The sequence below is a fragment of the Triturus cristatus genome, chromosome 1_1 (assembly GCF_964204655.1).
Source record: "Triturus cristatus chromosome 1_1, aTriCri1.1, whole genome shotgun sequence".
Taxonomy (NCBI): Eukaryota; Metazoa; Chordata; class Amphibia; order Caudata; family Salamandridae; genus Triturus; species Triturus cristatus.
The window spans coordinates 937,372,432-937,393,062 of NC_140579.1; positions in this window are offsets into that span (position 1 = coordinate 937,372,432).

The following is a 20,631-nucleotide window of genomic DNA, read 5'->3' on the forward strand; positions in this document are numbered from 1 at the left end:
ATACCCATTATTTTCTGCTTGCTCTATGGAACTTACGATAAGCGATTGGCCTGAGAGACTGACCTTTTCACCCAGTCCATTGTCAGCATTAAGTGGGTAAATGACGAAATGTCTGGTAAAATCTGCAGTCGAAGCTTTTGGGTAGCATACGTAGGTAGATGTAGCGTGCAAAGGAGCCCACAAAATGATATAAAAAGGGAGCACCCACAGATATCGACGGACTACCTCGCCGTCTGTATGTAGGTTAACAGGCAGTGCAGGTTTTCCCCAAGAGCTGGGAGCTCTTGTCTTCCTTTGCTTAAAATGTCTTGCTCTGCTTTGCTTGAAGTATCTTATTCTATTTTACCTATATGAAATGTCATGTTATGTTTAACCATTGTTCTCTTTACTTTTGCATTTAAAAGATTTTGTATTGTAATTGCAGGAATGCTTGCTCTAAGAGTAAACGTGAGTGTTCCTAGGTAACATTTTCCTTGGTGTAACTTGTTTCTCATGATGCATTTATAGATGTGTTTTCTCTCTCTCTCTGTCAGTACATTAATTGAGATACAGAGAATATTATGACAGCTGTATGATTATCTGGATTCTGTTTTTTGTACTTTATGTCTCTATTCTGCGGTTTCTTTGAAGTTGCATCTTCTCATTAAACTGCCATTGTATTCTGCCTCCAATTCCATGTCTCATATGTCTGTTTTCTTCATTTTTGGAGCAAGCGTTCCTAGGCACCCCGGCTCAAATTAAGGTGCCCCTTTTGTCCCTGACTCACTCTCCTGCTCAGTTCTGTGGTGGCTCCCGGGGATCTGGGGACCGCCCCTAGCTTCCTTGACCCGTAATAGATCTTCCCTCCAACAGCCTCTCTTGCAAGTCCTGTATTGTTGGTTTGTTGCCCCTGCCCCCCTTTCCACTGCCCTCCATAGTCTGTTGTGCTTCCACGGCCCTTCCTGCCTGCTCAGTGTGGTTAAATTGTTGCCTTTGCACCCTCCTACCTGCCTTCAATTTTCAGAGTCCGTGCCCCTGGCCTCTGCCTCTCAACAGTATCCTAATGAACAACTAGATTGCTAACATTCTATATTTATTACAAAAGTGTGGAACGCCTGACATCATCTTGATGTAATCAAAACTGTAATACCTAGAGCATTTCCTTTAGAAATTACATATATGAGAGGGTCTTATTGGCATCAAAATTATGGTTAGTGCTCTAAAAGACTAAAATAAGGACATATTTTCTGAGTTTTCAAATAGCGACAAAGCACTTTTAAATTATTTGTTATCTTTATGTTTTTTTATCCAGTTGACCACTTGATTAAATGTTGCACTTAGGGGAGAGGATGTGGTGTTACTTCCAGAACTGCAGACTTTGCAACTGGGGAACCAGGTTGAAGTTTCTGCTTCAGCTCGACATTCTGTGATTCTGGTCAAATCACTTAGTCTCCCCATGTCTACAACCAAAATGAATTTGTTCTTGTGTGATGTAACCAATGCTCATGTAAAGCACTCCAATACCTGACAAGTCTGCACTATATAACACTGCAAAAACACAAAATAATAAGTGTTTTGCACACTTCTGTCATTGGGCTATATTTGGGCTACATCTGGTTGATTTTGGGCTACATTTGGGCTCTTTTGTCTCCGGTGGCCATCTTGGGAGATTTATTTGTTATGAAGTTTCCTAATTTCCTCATGTACTGCAGTCTCCTCAGTAGGAAATGCTTTCAGTTTTTTACTTTGATTCCATCATGAAGGTATTCAGATATGTCACACATTTGCCATAAATTCTGAATGTTAGCACTCTAGGTGCTCATTAGATCACTGTAGTAAAACTACTCCACCATGGAAGTCTGCTCCTGGTATTAAAAGTGCATGTTTCAGTCTGCATGTCAGAATTTTTTAATGAAATAGAAGAGGATTTGAGAAGTCACTCAAAATGTGCCCTCATTTTCTTTCTTCAGTATTAATCATAATTTCTATGGCAAAATGAACCTCCTCATTGTGTTCCTTTTTAAATTAAATGTTTTAAGTGTTACCAGTTTATTCCAATCAAGATGGCTTCAGGTGTGCCATACTTTTGTCATAATGAAGACAGTAAGCGCTCTAGTTGTTTTTAAGAACATTCTGGGACATTTTGTCATTGGGCTATACTTGGGCTACATCTGGGTGATATTTGGGCTACATTTGGGCTCTTTTGTCTCTGGTGGCCATCTTGGGAGACTTATTTGTTATGAAGTTTCCTAATTTCCTCATTTACTGCAGTCTCCTCAGTAGGAAATACTTTCAGTTTTTTACTTTGATTCCATCAAGAAGGCATTCAGATGTGTCACACATTTGCCATAAATTCAGAATGTTAGCACTCTTTTTGCTCATTAGATCACTGTAGTAAAGCTACTGCTCACCAGGGAAAACTGCTGCTGGTATTGAAAGGGCATGTTTCAGTCTGCATGTCAGAATTTTTTAATGAAATAGAAGAGGATTTGAGAAGTCACTCAAAATGTGCCCTAATTTTTCTTTCTGCAGCACTAATCATACTTTTTATGGAAAAATGAACCCCCTCATTTTGTTCCTTTTTAAATTAAATGTTTTAAGAGTTACCACTTTAATCCAAGCAAGATGGCTTCAGGTGTGCCATACGTTTATCATAAGTAGGACTGTTAGCGCTCTAGTAGTTCTTTGGAACACTCTGGGAAGCTGCAGTAGAACACAAAGGAATCAACTGACAGTCTCTGCCCTTGTTGGATGTACATGTTTTACTGAGAATATCAGACTTCATTCTCACATGACTGAGAAAGATAATGTGAATTTACAGAAAATAAGCTTTCAGTTTAGCCTATAGATCACCTTCCAAACCTCTGTGGTAAAAGCATGAGAAAATATTTTTCTCTCAATCATGATATCCCAGCAGAAGGCTTTTTCACATGGTGAAATCACCTTAGAACATACCACAATTCCTAAAATGAGTATGGTACCATCAACAAATGATTTATAATGTAACTAAAGTCTTAAAACCTTCTATTAACTGCAATGCTTTTTAATGAGGTGCTATCATGTATATTTGTCCCAAGATGGCTGCCAACACTTCTTGGATGAAGTGCTGACAGCCAATCAGATCTCAGGATGAGATGTGTGGTTAGGCTCCGCCCACATATATATATGCTTTTAAATGCTATTTACTCAGGAAATACTGAACAGATTTACACCAGACCTGCAAAAGGCACTTCCTTGACCTTATGGCTACCTCTCTGCCAAATTTCTAGTAATTCTGTTCAGCCGTTCGGGCTGTAGCTCGTTCTAAAGGTCCTATGGAAAAATGCATGGGAAAAACGCGTTTTGGGACCCCCCTTTTATCTCAGCCCCCGCTTGACGAATCCCCCCGAGACTTTCAGGGTAGGAGCGGAGCGTAGCGCCCCACCTATTTTGAGAAATTCGCGAGGATTCATCGACCGGCGCCAAAGTTATTCAAAATAGAATGTTGCGGATTTCCTATGGAAAAGGGGTCCTAACTATAACTACCTACTGGCGACCGCCAGTAGGTAATATATATATATATATCACGTTGTAGCCGTTTGAAGATTCCTTGTTGCTTTCTCCAGAGTAACGGACACGGACCCAAACTGGTGCTTAGAAAGTCTTTATTTCACCGTCGCCATAACGCGTTTCAGCTCCGTAGAGCCTTGATCACATGACGTGGTCGCTACCAATCATATCTTAAATACCATAATACACAACTATTGTGAAAAATCACATGGTCATGAACATAGAAGAAAAACGTCATTGTATATTTTAAAACAAATGTAAAACCAGTTAATACCTTTCACATTATGACGTTTGTTAAAAAATATTTCACAATTGGTGATACATTTTTGTTTGTTCTATTTTATCTGTTGTGGTAATATCATGGTAAAATACCACATGTTGTTTACCTCAATCCTGTATCTCGGGTTAAATCCCTATACAAATGATACCTCCTTGACCAATATGATTATTTCGCATTGTGTTGTGCAAAATATATGCTGTGCAAATGTGCTTAAAGTGCAAACTATAAATGGACAAAAGTGCCTAGTGCTAAGTGCAAAGGAGAGTTCTGGGCATAAGTGCAAACATTGCATGACATCTAGAATCTCATTGGTTTGATCAGACATATTCGTAACCATTTCAATCTTAGCATGTGTTAATTTGATTCACAATTTGTCACATCTAATTTAACTTAATTTTTAGAGTATGGTTACACATTTAAAAAGGGTTCAAAATATAGACATTCAAAAGACTCTAAAATCTCTAAAATATCTAAACAGTATATATATATATATATATACACATATAATCAGGAGTGGGCGATCTTACTGGGGATATTAAAGTGCCCTGTACAAATTCCAACATGGTAGGCACATAAATAAGCAAACAATGCAACACCATTGCATGCCATCAAATCTATAAATATATAAATATAAAAGTACATAAATATATAAATATATAAATACCATATTTAAAATCCATACAATTAAAATATATACAAATAAATGCCTGTACATCTATCCTGACGGAATTTTGTGTGCTCACTGATTAATTAGCTTTGTAGATTCTGTACAACTATGGTAGTCTTTTAGTTGGTTTTTAACTTAGACACGTATGAAGATCTTCTGTGATGTTCAACCCTGATGGTACCATTGAATCTAATTGGAGTATGTACCTTGTTTCAAGTTTTCTCAGTTTGGTGACCCTGTCACCCCCCCGTCTACTGGGCGGTACAGAATCTATGACAAAATATTTGAGGGCTGTGTTATCAGAGTTATGCTTGTCTTTGAAGTGACGTGCCACTGGGTATGTATTGTCCTGATTTGTTATGGCACGTAGGTGTTGAATAATACATTTATGTACCTGTAGCACTGTACTACCAACATATTGTAGATCACAGGTACATTGCAACACATACACCGCAAATTCTGTTTTGCACGTTAGCAGTTTATCTATTTTGAACTCTCTATCACTGAAGGGGGTTTTATACGTGTTTTTATTGATACCATGTGTACATGCCTTGCATGTTTTGCATTTGTAAAAACCCTTTCTCATTTGTAACCAATTACTTCTCTCTAGGATTTCAGGATTTGTTTTAACAATTTTATCCTTAGTTGATGGTGCTCTGCTGTAGGTAATAGGGACTTTGACAGGGACCAGGGGACCAATTATAGGGTCACATCGTACCATCGCCCAATTTTTGTGGATGATTTTCTTGATTTCTTTGTGTTGATTATTAAATTTCAGAATCATGCGATAGTCACTAGCCTCTTGTGTCCCTTTATCTTTACTCTGGTTTCTTTGGGTTTTAAGGTTTCATTCCTACTTTTTTCACATGCTCTTTTGATCGCTCTATCAATTGTTGTTCCTTGATACCCTCTCTACAGAAATCTCATTTTACTTTCTGTCTGGGCTTTCTTTAACTCATTGTCATTACTGCATATCCTTCGTAGTCTTAACATTTCCCCGTAGGGTATGCTGTTCACTAGATGTTTTGGATTCATACTACTTGCATGTAGTGTTGAGTTCCCAGCCGTATGTTTCCTAAATAATTTGGTTTGGATTTTACAGTTTTCAACATATACCTGAGTATCTAGGAATTCTACAGAGTTAGAGCTTATAGTGGCCGTAAATTTGAGATTAATGTCATTGGCGTTGAGGCTATTTACAAAATCCTCAGCTTCTTTTTTTGTACCCTGCCAGATTACAAACAGGTCATCTATGTACCTTCTCCACATTTTTACATTGTTCAACATGCTAGGTTTGTGTACATCCATGAGAACAGGCACTTTTGTCCAGTTCCTCCCACTTGCCCATATGCAGACATGCATAACTAGGAGAGAAACTGGCTCCCATGGCGACTCCTCTTACTTGTCGGTACAGCTGACTATTGAACATGAATATGTTGTTATATAGACAAAATGTAATCATATCTATTAGCATCTTACTGTGACATTTCATGGCAACAGATCTTCTAGATAAGTAATGTCTAATAGCTGTTATTCCATTTAAATGTTCAATACACGTATATAGTGAGGTTACATCCAATGTCATTAATAAATAGTTGTCTTGCCACTCAAATTCAGAAATTATTCTTAAAAAATCGCTTGTATCACACACATAACTAGGTAGGTTTTGAACAAAATCCTGAAGAAAAAAGTCAATATATCTGGTAGTGTGTTCCAATAAGCCATCCATAGCCGAGATGATGGGTCTGCCAGGGGGATTGTCTCGGTTTTTATGTATTTTAGGGATAAAATAAATTAAAGGTGTAATCGGATGCTCATTTCTCAAATATTTGTATTCCTCCCCTGTGATTAGATTCTCGTGTCTCCACCCAGATAATTTCGCATAGAACTCTTTATATGAACTGGTCAGTTTTGCTTGATTGCTGCGTTCGTAACATAATCTGTCGTTTAGTTGACTGTATGCTTCTTTCTCATAGAGATTTCTAGGCCATAGAACTATATTGCCACCTTTGTCGCTGCCACGTATTAGCACGTCTTCATTGTCTTTCAATTTCTTGATTAGATTATGATATTGCTGGTCTTTATTGTTGGTAACCCTTCTTTTATCAACAATATTTTTATTCAGCTTTTTTATATCTGCTATTGTAGATTCGTGAAACAAGTCTATTGCATCTCTGATCATGATAGGGTTAAAGGTGGATTTGGCTCTAAATGGCGTAGATATAATGTCTCTTGTATTCTCTGTTGGTCCGATATCCGGTTCCGAATCATTTGCCAAATCACTGGCATTGTCATTCCACAATTCTTCCATTGTTCGTAGTAATTCTTGATCTGCCTGTGATATATTTGAACTTTTGCTGCCATCATTAGATACTGGATTGATTTCTGTCACCTTTTTTTTAATATTATCATTGTCTTTGTTTGGTTTCATGAGACAGTGATATTTTTTTAATTTTAATTTTCTGACACCCTTATAGATGTCTAATCTTGTTGAGGCATAATCAAAGTTCACTTTGTGGGCATATGATAGTCCTAGATTTAACATATTCATTTCTTGGTTTGTCAAGCTGATATTTGACAGATTAATGATGGTATTGTTGTTTAGTGATTGTTGTAATGGTGTCACCACTTTTTCCTGCCACCTCTTCTGTATGGTCTGCGCATGCCTCTTGTTTGCTTTGCGCCTCTGCCTCCGCTTGTAGTTGGCACATCTTCTGTGTTGTGCATTTGTTGAATTCGTGGCCGTAGAGTTTGTCTTCTCTCTTGGCAGATAAAATTTAGCTCTTCCCCCGGGGAGGGTTTAGATATTGAGTTTAGGTCATTACTTTTGCGCATTTCTGACTCTGATTCACTCTCTCCCAAGGAGCTCAAATCCGACACTGATGAGTTAGTTGCGTTTTTCTGGCTACGCACCATTTTCCTAGGCACATCAACTTGATTGAATTTTGATATCCTAATTGAGTCGTACCTTTTGGCAAAAGTAAAAACCTGTCCTAGTTCATAATCTCGCTTATCTCTCAAGAATTTTAAAGCTTTTCTTTCTTTTATCTGGTCCTCATCTTTCTTAATTCTGGTAAGCATTTCTTTACGTAACTTCATTTGCTCTTCCTTATCATCCATTTTGTCCAAAGCATCATTCATTTCCTCTATTTCTTTCAATAATTTGGCTCTGTCTATGTCTGCATATTTGATAAGTATCATTGTTAACTTCCTTGATGACTCTTAATTGCAGTCCGCCCATTCTCTCATCAAATCGGGGTTGGGATCTTCATAACTGGGGGCTGTGAGGATCCTTAGCCCCCTCGGTATTCTCCCAACCTCTATATACCTCTGAAGGGAACATGACTCCCACCATTTGTGCTGCTCCGCCTTCAACTTTTTCTCCAATAATTTAAACTTGTCTTTGACTGTGTTAGAAATGTTCGATGTTGTTGCTGCCGTTGTCGCGGCTCCAATGGTTACTGGGCTTGCATCAGAAAACAATTGCATGGCGGCTTGTTGCCTCTCGCGTACCATGTCAGCCGACATGTTGGTGGATATTATCTAGAATTTTTCTGCGTATTGTGGGTTCGTGTTATTTGCCGCCCATTAATACGGAAAGCACTCCTCCTCACCCCTTGTGTGGACAATGTAGCCTACCTGAAAACCCACAGCCGCCACCGAGTCCTCCGACTCTGCGCTCGTTGAGATGTGTCAGGTCCTGGCTTCTTCTTTCCTTCAGGGGGGTCCAGCGTTGTATGCTCCTTGCCGAGTTCCTGCGTGTGCTTCCAGGTCAACCCGGAAACAAAACTCTCATTTGGATACGCCGACCGTTGCCGAGGAGGGGGTCCGTGAAGGATCGGTTTGAGAGCAGCCCGACCGATAATATCACGTTGTAGCCGTTTGGAGATTCCTTGTTGCTTTCTCCAGAGTAACGGACACAGACCCAAACTGGTGCTTAGAAAGTCTTTATTTCACCGTCACCATAACGCGTTTCAGCTCCGTAGAGCCTTGATCACATGACGTGGTCGCTACCAATCATATCTTAAATACCATAATACACAACTATTGCGAAAAGTCACTGTATATTTTAAAACAAATGTAAAACCAGTTAATACCTTTCACATTGTGACGTTTGTTAAAAAATATTTCACAATTGGTGATACATTTTTGTTTGTTCTATCTTATCTGTTGTGGTAATGTATACATTATTTATCATTTATATATATACATACATATATATATATATGCTTATATATATATATATATTCACTGAAAAAACCATAGGTTTCAGGGGTGTTATAGTTAGCTGGACATTTCCCTCGTACAAAACCCTAGAAATTCCCCTGTTATAGTTAGTTCAGCTAACTATAACTCGCGCCCCCGCAATGCACTGCTGATGACGTCACATATTACATCACTCATGACATGGTCAGTGACATCACTGATGACATCACTGATGACATCTCAAATGACATCACTGATGACATCACTGATGACGTCATCCAGTGACTGTGTGTTTCTGTAAAGTTTAAATATGTTTTATATATTTATAGTGAAAGGCCTGTGGAAGAATGAGTGGGTGTACAAGTGTGTGAATGGATGATTTTCTAGGTGCGTAACTGACTCTATAAGTGAGTCATTAAATGTATCTTACTGCAGACTAGTGACTAAACTGTGTGAATGTCTGTATGTGTCTGTGTGTAGGTGTATAAGTGGCTGCATGGTTTTGTAAATAGCTATATGAGTGTCTATATGGGTTATTGATTGGTTGTCTGAGTATCTGTATGGGTGCCTGAGTGTTTGTGTGGGTAGGGTGTGTGTGACTCTATACATAGATGTGTGAGTGGGTGATTCTATGGGTGCATAATTTTAAGAGTGCATCTGTGATGAACTGTATGGTTGAGTGATTGTATGTATGGGTGTGTTAGGGATTGAATGTATATCTCAGTGGTACATGTGTGACTAACTACGTATGTGAAAGGCAGTATATATGGGTGTAAGAGTATATAAGAGGGTATATGTGAGAGTGTGTGATTGTGAGAGTGGCTGTATGGATGAGTGTGTGCTTGTATCAATGATTGTATAAGATGATTGTATAAGAGCGTAAGAATGTGGTACTATTTTTATGAGTAAGTGAACTTGAGTGTGTATAACTGCGTAGGTGAGTAAATGGGAGTGTGAATAATTATTTGCATGACTGACTAGGTGTGAGAGTACCTCTATGGATGATTGGTGGTGTGTGCGGGTCTATGTAGGTGTATAAATGCATATGATAGTCTTGTACGGAGTGACTGTAAGAATGAGTGACTGTACAGGTGAGTGAGTAGGGGTGTATGTAGACCTAAGAGTTAATGAGTGGGTATGTAGTTATTCGTATTGGAGTATCTATGGTTTTCAAAATGGCCGTCTGAAATTTTGAGTCAGTGTATCAAAGGTTATATTAGGGTGTGAGAAGATGCACTAATTTATCACATGGATGACGTCATCAGTGATGTAATCAGTGATGTCATTTGAGATGTCATCAGTGATGTCATCAGTGATGTCACTGACCATGTCATGAGTGATGTAATATGTGACGTCATCAGCAGTGCATTGCGGGGGCATGAGTTATAGTTAGCTGAACTAACTATAACAGGGGAATTTCTAGGGTTTTGTACGAGGGAAATGTCCAGCTAACTATAACACCCCTGAAACCTATGGTTTTTTCAGTGAATTTCTAAGGTTTTTTAAATGCCAATTCCTAACTATAACGCCCCTGAAACCTTTGGTTTTTTCGTGAATTTCAAAGGTTTTTTAAATGCCAATTCCTAACTATAACGAGCATTAAACCTATGGTTTTTTGAGTGAATTTCAAAGATTTTTGAAATGCTAATTCCTATCTATAAATTATCTCTAAAGATATCATGTTTAATGATTTTAATTGGATTTCTATATTTTTCAAATTCAGTGTGTTAATTTCATTAATTACGTTTTTTTTAAATGCTTTTTTATCACCATTTTTTAAACTTATTTTTTCAATTAATTCTTTTAAAAATTAAAATATATTATTTGAACTTAATGGGTTTTTCAAACATATTTTTTTATAGTTTTTCAAATTTTTTTTTAACTATATGTGCAAAACTTTATTTTATATATATATTTTTTCAATGTTTTTGGATCCACACAACCTATGCGCACCGTTCTCGATCCCTACGTGATAGCATCCGTGCATGGTACGAGTTGGGTATGTGTTTAGTACGTGATCGCAATCCGACCGGTACGCGACTCCCAGCCTATACGAGATACGTTCGATGTATGTAACGCGACGTTTACGCGCTTCCGCAACGCGTCATCTGCGTTTATGACGAGGTAGGTGCGCGGATCCCGCAAAATATTTAACATTTAAAAAATACATATATATATGTATTTCATGTGAATATTAATTGAAGACAAACTCTAAACTAGTCTTAAAACTTATATATTTTTACATCTAATCCTATATTTTTTTTTAATTCAATTTCGCGGATGCGTGCTGGGTGCGTGCTGCGTAAGCGCAGGGTGCGCGGATCCCATGTGACCTGCAAAAAAAGAGATTTGATTGGTTCATTACACTTCCTCTTTTAACTATTGAAAGACCCCACCCATTTCAATCATTCTTCTTTGACCTTCTTTAGAGCACCATCTCTTTGGAGAGAAGAAGATTTTTTAGACTAAGTTTACACTTAGATCTAACTTTTTTCAACCAACAATGGCTTCAGGGCAGCAGGTATCACCTGCATCACCTCATACTTCTGAGGATGAATTATTGCCGGAGGCACCACTCAAAAAACGTTTTTCTTCAGTGGTGTGGAAATTTTTTACTTTTCCCGAGGGGCAGAATAAGACCAATGCCCCCTCGGTCACATGCAAGATTTGCAAAAGAGTCCTATCGAGAGGAGATCCTAACAAGAAATACTCTTGCGGCACGGCAAGTATGATGAAGCACATGAGGACCCTTCATCCAAACAATCTTGCAAAAGAAGAGTGCCGACGGATGAGAAACGCTACTGCTCTTGCGCCATCCACCTCATCGCAGCCGAGCACATCAAGAGTGCATCCATCAGACCAAACCTTGGACATCCGTCCTCAATTTCAATTTTTAAAAGTGCTCTGCACTAAGTGCAATAAGACTTTGTGCTATGGCGAGCAGTCGATCGATCTTATCTGCCGCCGCCAAGAAAGTCATATTTGCTAGTTGTTTTTTTTGGGGGTTTTTTTTCAGAAAAACCAAAAAAAATCACAAAATTGTTAGAAAAACCAAAAAAATATATAAAAGAAAAAAAAAAAAGTTCTTGTGAGAACTAACTTTCCTGGTTTAAAAAAAGAGCTAAATTTCTTTGTTAGTGTGTGAAAGTTTAGATGAATGTATGTGTAGTACGTAATTGACTGAATGCATTAGTAGCGTATGGTGAATGTATAAGTGCATAACTATGAGGAAGTGCTACAGCATCACACAGTAACCTCTTTAACTGCAGTGTGCTGTAGTACTTCCGAAGCACAGGGATGCAACATATGTACATAAATATGTTGCAAATCTATGCTTCTCTCTGCACGGCTGCTTAAACTGCAGCCATGTGGTGACAGAGGCACCCTTGCACCATAGTGGAAGGATATCTGTGTCATGTGCTGTTTGTTTTTCTGCAGGAAGACACACCTTCCTGCACAAAAACAATGAGAAAATGCATTTTTCACCTTCAATGTATGCTGAACATTTCAGCATGCATTGAAGATATAAAAATGTGGAGAAATGAAAACAATTCTCCTTGTTGTGCTGTCCTACACCAATTTTAGAATGGTACAGCAGTCACACACATATCGAGATTTATGATTTCTGATAAATCTAGACATGTGTCTTGTTCTATGAGTATTCAGTGCAATCATGCACAACAACACTTATAGAACACCCTATCAACGCAAAGTGGTCTGCATGATGAGGTTGTATTTACATGGAGTATAAAAAGTGCACAGATTGCCTTTTCCTCTCTTTCTAAATATGAAACAGTATCTTACATAATAACTATGTTACAAAAAGTGACATATTTCTGTTTTTAAAATTCCTTGCGAATGATAAAAGTAAGCACAGAGTTTTGTCTGCAAAGATGTTCAAAGAAGAATGATTGAAATGATTGCGGTCCTTCAACAGCTAAAAAGGTGAAATATTATGAACCCCTCAAATATCTTTTTTTGCAGGTCACATGATATCTGATTATGGTCAGATTTCAAAACTACATAAACAGAGTGTTTTTAGAAACGTGTTTCAACTTTGTAGCTTCTTGCAGGCCTCTTCTCTTCATTCTGCATATTGAGACTTAGTTAAACTTACCTTCACAGTAATAGGAATAAAAAATGGTATACATTTTTTTCTGTTTTTCATTCAAATATAAATTCTTAAAAATTGCTTATTTTAAAATTTGGGTCTGTGAAAGAAAAGAAAAAAAAAATATAACATGTAATAATACATTTATTACAACACAACATAATTTCCACAAAGTAATTTGTTTGCCTTTTTCGCTGTTCTCAGAATATATTGAATTTCACTAGAAATAGTGATTTCAATGGTACTGATCACTTAACAGCGGGCAAAAAAAAAACAATCAGAAAGATTGTTAAAAAAAAACCAACATACTATTCTCAGTAAAATACCAGAAAATACAAATCATACATATATGAAATGCTTACAGATTACAACATTTTATAACTTTAAGTTATAAAAACTGTAAATGTTGCCGCATTAAAATAATCACCGAATAAATGACCACCAAAAAGTCCATAATTCAAAAATATACCTTTCCTTGAGGCCAAATGGTATTTTTGCACTTCTTCTTTATGTAAATTGTCCAATGGTAGTCCTATTAAATTATAATAATAAATTCCTCAGAGAGTGAATTATCTTCCTAAAATTTTGGCTTTAAAAATATTAGGTAGGAATTTGGTAATTCACTAGACAAACGTTGTTTGAAAACCAACTGGGCATCATTACAAAGTGTCCAGCCTTTGTCACATTTTAGATAGGCAGTGTAATGTCCAGATGTGGTGGAAGGACCATCATGGAAAATTATTGCAATTGCTACAAAAGTCCTTCCTCATATTGATAGTTGTGCTGCTACAAATTGTTTTATTAAAGTATCCAATTTTCTTCCGTCAGCTGTACAACGTTGCATCATTAAAATTATGTATTTTCCATATTTTGTTAAGAATAATGTGGATAACATTTCTGATTTACATTGGCTACACTCCATGTTTTGAATTGCACCTTTCACTAATTTATTGAAAGACACTGATTTACAGTCTGGTAATGTTAAATACAGAAATCTCTCAATGTCTACATTGGTGCTACATGTATACATGCAATTTTCACAATAATGTTCCCATTTGTAAGAAAGGCCAAAAATATTTTCTATTTCTACACCTTCATTTTCAAAAATGGTAAGCATATACATTAAAAATTCCTGAGCAGCTTGTTGGATATTTTGTGTAAATTGTGTAGAACCAGAACACACATCCAAAAGATTACGAACATCTGAAACAGATTGTATTTTACTTCTATCTGTTGTCAATTTTTCATAAACAGAATGCAAGAGAGAACAAAATCTTTTTTCCCGATTCTGCATAATTTGTTCTTGCAAACCTTCCAGATAAAAAACAACATTTACCACTACATTAGCATAGCAGTTGACACCAGAACTATTTTCAAACTGATAACCAACAATCTCTTCAACAGTGTCCAATTTATTTTTACCTGCAATCACAACATTATCTTGTTCTTTTCTTTTCTTTATACATTCAGAACAGATATTCTCTAACCTTCTTTTTCGACCAACCATACGCTTTTCAAATACAGGATATTGACCTAAATTTGGAGCATACACCCTTCTTAACCTATTATACTCTTTTACACAGTTTGCATCTGCAGTAACCTTTGTCTCATCAAAATCAATCAAAAACAAACCAGATAATGTTCTGACTCGCGACAAAGCAACATATGCCATACCCTCTTTAAATACAGTAGATCCAATGTTCACCAATGCACTGTCTACTCTTAATCCTTGAGATTTATGAATAGTCACTGCATATGCCAGAGAAAATGGAAATTGTTTCCTACGGACATATAAATCTTTAACAAGCAAAAAATGAACTGAACAACAACCAATTTCTTTAACTTCATCAATCTGATCAAATTTAATTTTTAAAAATTCAATTCCTTCTTTTTTCTGATAATTCACAAAATCCACCACTTTGCCCATTGCACCATTAACTAAACCTTTCTCTACATCCAAATTACGCCTTAAAATTACCCGACTTTTTACACACGCATACAGTGTCTTTTCCAAACCAGCAGTTTTAGATATTTTTTTTTCTAAACAATCTAGTTTTGATCTCAACTTAGCCGTCAAAATAATAGTGATTCCTTCATGTAGTATTTTATCGATGGCTTCCATTTTTACAATTTCTTCATTTTCCAATTTTAATAATTCTTCGTTGAATATTGAACACTCACGCAGTGTTGGAATTAAGCAAATCACTGACTTATTTTTAGCAATTTCCACGTACACTTTTGCAGGAACTGCATTTTCATTTGGAAAGACATTGCAAAGTAATCGACTCTCCAAAGCTTCTTTCCCTTTTTTTGATAGAATTCCAATTCTTATATCTTGAAGAATACTTCCATATTCAGCATCATTTGCCTGTTGCATATTTGTTGTCAGTTCTTTGTATTCAAAATTACTCCAAATGTTCACATTACCAACACTGCCAAGAGACTTTCTGGTATCTTCATGGGCAAGTGTTTTAAATACTGGTTGTCCTTTTACCGGTGTCAGTTGCAGTAGATCTCCAAAAACTATGACGTGTTTTCCTCCAAATAACACGTCATACTCTGTTTTAAAAAGTTGCTGCATTCTTAAATGCACAAAGGCACGCATCAAGTTTGAAACCATGCTCACCTCATCAATAATGAGAAGTTTCATTTTCTTCAGCACTCTTGAAACTTCACAACAAGCTTCTCCAGATAGCTTGTGGTATTCCAATTTGTTTTCATGCTCTACTGGCAGCATTAGTAAACAATGTAAAGTAATTCCTTTAATGTTATGTGCTGCCAACCCAGTTGGAGCAGTGACAACACAAGACAAATGCGACTCAGTTGTTTTTTGCAGATAACTTGTCATTACTTTAATTAAGAAACTCTTTCTTGTTCCAGCTTGACCACTCACATACATTTGGATAGGTTGAAACATGAGCACACTCTCTTTTCATGAAGTAATCCATGGTCAATCTGCTCTTTCACTTGCTGATATATTTGTTTCTGTTCAACATTTAGTTGCTCTTCCAAGTTTCCTAACTGTAGTGCATCTTCTTGTGCTTGATACATTGCTGTTTCCACCTCATTCATTGCAATCGCTGCTTCATTTTCAACAATTGGTTGTCCTAGTGGACTTTGACTGTCTTGAGAACTGTCTCTAGCAATCTCAGCTGCAATTGTAGCTTCTTGATCAATTTCATCATTCAACATTTTGACATAATTTGCTAAAGCACTGCATTGTGTGCTATCTTTACAAGCATTAAATGAATCTTCATAGCTGGGAAAATCTCCAAGTAATTCCAGTTCAGAACGCCATGGTTTGAACATTTGCAAAAGGGCTAAATAGTAAAATTCCCTTTTGTTACCAGTGTCGCAACTCAGTTTTCTGTGATTAATTAAATTTCCTTTCCTTTGTTTGACCAGACATCCTTCAGAACCAATCACTCCATATTTTCCGTCGTTGATGTTCTCTGTAATATTCCAATTAAAAGTGTAGTTTTGCAGCACTCCATAGAGACACATGTTCTCAAGATGATGACTTCTCTTTGGATAGTATGTGTCCAACATATTGGTTTTCAAAATATCTGTACTTTCAGGGTCATTTTCTGCTAAATATTCAATTTCTTGAACAGATTTCAGTACCCGATTTCGCATTCCTGCAAGACCTAGACTCACCCAAATGATTCTTCTACTTTTGGAATATAGACTTGCAGATGATAACCGATCTGAACATTCATATTCTCCAATTTCACGATGTGATAACATCTTCAAACTGAAACTGTATAATTTCTTACTTAGAGTCTTCTCGTGAGAAATCTCTTCCCACATTTCTTTCAATTCAATCTTTTCTGATTTAGTAATGTAAGACGTTACATATCGAGCAACAGCAATGGAATTGTCCGCAACATACTGAATATCCATGTTAGTGTTCCACATGGATAAAATAACTGGATTGTAGTCATTTATGTATTTTGATTCTTCGCTTCTTCTTAAGTTGTAGGTGTTTTTCGGAGACTTTCTTGTGATGGTATGTCGTACAGCTGACATAAAACTGTTCACTCTTCCTTTGGATAATACAGGACGTGGAAATCCAAAACGACATTTGGTATAGAACTTATCCTTTGACTTGTACTTTCGTCGACAGTATTTTCCACACCTGTGGCTTTGAAATCGTAAGACTTGTTGTTTTAAGTTTTTCTCTTCTCTACTATTTGGAAGAGCACATGTAGCATAATTTTCAATGAAAGACAAAACAGTTTCATCTGAATCTGTTCCAAATTTGGGGGCATCCTTGACCCATAACAACATATATATGTGAGGAGCACCTCTTGCTTGATACTCCTTTCTCCAAAAGAAATCCACAACTTCTCCAAGAGGAGGATTCTTTTTATTGCAGATGAAAGACATCATAGCTTCAAATCTATGATTGAAATATCTGCATACATTGACAGGATCCAAAGAGCGCAATTCTCCAGGTGTCTTGTATTCAATATTTTTTATATTGGAATTTGCCTCTCGAAGAAATTCAAGTAAATCATCCCAAGCATACTCAGCACAGCTTAGTGTAACAAACCATGTAGGAGTCCCCAAGTTCCGTAGCATACATTTCAGTTCTCCATGTCGACGGTACCAATATTCATTAGTCCCACGCTGACATGCCATCAGATTAATCAACTGAGATTCTAAATGATCATCTCTCTGATGCACTTTATCCATAAAGTCCTTTGCAGTTACATTTTGAAGATGCATTCCAGTTTTTAAAATGTGATTTACTGCATATGAAAGTCCAGACAAGTCACTTTCAAACAGAAGATGAAACATATAAGGGATACATTGTCGAAATCTTGGATCTCCTGCATATAATCTTGTTGTCCGATATTCAGATGCAGGAATCTGCACAGGACGTTCATCATATCGTCCACCTTTTCCTGTTGGAAACAACTGCGGGAAACAACGAGCTTCCAAGCTCTCTTCCCATACACTCATGGGACTTCCTGTTGCTTTTTTCATTTGAAACAACTCAATTGTATCCCCCATCACCTCTTTGGAATGAAGTGGATGTACACTGTAATGTTCAGAGATCTCTTCACATCTGGACATGTTCACTTTTTCAATTTGTCCACTTAATGTTTCACTATCTTCTGCTAAATCTATTTCTTCTTCTCCAACAAACACATTTCTATAGTACTCATTATTTTTTAACAGATACAATGATGTCTTTTGCACTTTTCTAACATCCACTAACTCTTGCCAGATTTTCTTATTCTTAGTAGGAACACCATTAACTAGAATGACTAGTGGCTCATTTTCTGCATGATCTACACCAATAGTTTCAACATTTTTCCTTAAATCTAATGGTAAATACACAACTCTTCCTTTCAATCCTCTTTGCAACTCTGATGGAGGTAATTTACTTGTTTTGGGCTCCATACGAACAATAGCCTGAAACGGGTGAACACATTGTATCAGAATAGACTCATATGTATTTAAATCTATCAGCTCTGGAGGAATAACAACCAACTCTAGATTATTATGAACAGCTCTAGCAGGCATTTTATTCTCATCTAATTTATTATAACAATATTTGCAAATACGCTGCTCACATCCCAAATCAAAACAATCCTCTACCAACAAATAAGTTGCAAATCCCATCCACTTATCATTATCTTCTATTTCACTTTTTAAATACAGATTGACACCCCTAGTCTGATTTTTATAGTGATTTCGCCGACAACAAATACAAGAAACATTTGGTCTTTCACCTGAAATTACCTTAAACTTTGTGATTTCATCCTCAAATTTTTCTGTAATTACAGGTTCTACATTGTCTTCAACATTTTGTTCTACTAATGTTTCAGTTTCTTCACTCTCTTGCTGAGGCCCAAAGTAACAAAACTCAATATCCTCACAGACCTGCTTCACATCTGAAACTGACCCACGTAAAAGAGCACTGTTCAACTCACTTAACTTTAGTGCTGGACTTTTTGCATAATACAACCTTCTCACTAACTTCCGCATTTGAGTATGATGTACTGCCAGCCTTCTGAAATGGTGAAAAACACATTCAAAAACTTTCCTAGAAAGACAAGCCAGAGAATGACCTTGCAAACCAGTATGTTTTGTCACACTGCAAGGGTCTAGTCATTGCAACAGCTTAATCTTTTGTTTTACACTTTTTTTAGTATAGACTCATAAAAAACTACATCATTGTTCAATAGATTCCTGTCGTACACTACAAACACTACTGCAATCCCAAGTGTACACAGGGGTTTTAGCATGTCTCCATAAAACTTCATCAGCTATCACTTCTTCTGCATTTCTTTCAACCATTTTCTCTTTCTCCATTGGACAACCATCACTAACCTCATAACCTCTACCACTGGTGTCAACTGCATACAATAATTTTTCACTTAGTGAATAACTCTCTTCATTAAAAAAAGGTTCTGAACTAGAACTGTGTTTCCATTCTCCCCAAAAAACATCACAACATCTTTTTTTATTAATAACTCTTTTCCTCCTTCTTTTGGCCTTCATTACATATATTGGTTTATCTAGTGATCGAATTCTGTTTAACACTAAAATAAACAGTTTCCTTTTTACTTCAAAAGCCTTTTCCACAATGCTTTCAATATGCTTCTTCTTTTTATTAAATAAAACTCTCTTTTTATATTTCTTCACATCTTTCAGCAAATTATGCACTACTCTCTTGTAAAATATTTTTTTGCGTAATTCCTTATACTGATTTTGTCTTCTTTTACCATACTTTATCTTCTTTGACTGAACATTTGCTTTTTTACTTTTCCTCTTATTTGGATTTTTTTTCTTACTTAAAAAATTCTCTGAAGTTGCAGCATTATCTACATTCTGTTTGCTCCTACAAACATTTTTAATAAATTGCTTCGTGATCTTACCAGAAGATTTTTTCCTTTTAGCCACATTATATTGTTCATTCAATACTTGTGGTTGATGTTTCTTCAAATAATCCTCCTGTCTCTGTTCTTTTCTTTTTCTGGCATAATTTCTCTATTTTAACGTTGAAAAACAGTATCTGCAAAAAAGAATCACAAATAAATGTATATTAATAACTTTCAAATTTACAGTATTCCATTACTGTACAAACATATTTTATATAAAAACTGACTAAGAAACTATAGCCCTGAACCACAAGTGTGACGATGATTAAAACACTACATACATAGTGCATACTACTTTGAAGCAGTTCATGCCCTAAAGCCTACCTCACTAAAAGACTACATGCTAACTGACTGAATGATTACAGTACTAAAAGGAGACACACTGGGTGAGTAACAGGGTGTTTGCTAGAAGTGTATGAATACTAACTGGGGAATTGAAAGTGTGAAAGACAACTGTGTAGCTGATTAGAGGACTGAATGCTTACTGGATAGGCATTTAAAGCAGTCCATGTGCTAAGGCCTGGCTCACTGCATGAGTACTTGGGTACTGACTGAATGATTAGACTACAGCAAGGAGACTGCCAGGATGAATTTATAAGTGGTAGGCTTTTCGCACAGGGAATGGATTAGTACTTGGTACTGAATGGGTCACTAGAAGAGTGCAAAGGAAATGACAGGATGTTTGCTGGACTATATGGATACTGACTAGGGAATTGAAAGTGTAAAAGACAAGTGTCTAGGTGGTTAGAAGACTGCATGCATAGTGCATAGGGGTTTGAAGCAGTCCATGTGCTAAGGCCTGGCTCAGTGCATGAATACTTAGGCAGTGACTGAATCATTAGAATACTGGAAAGAGAGTGTCTTGGTGAATTTATAAGTGTTTGGGTTTTGGCACAGTGAATGGATTACTACATGGTGCTGAATGGGTCACTAGAAGACTGCA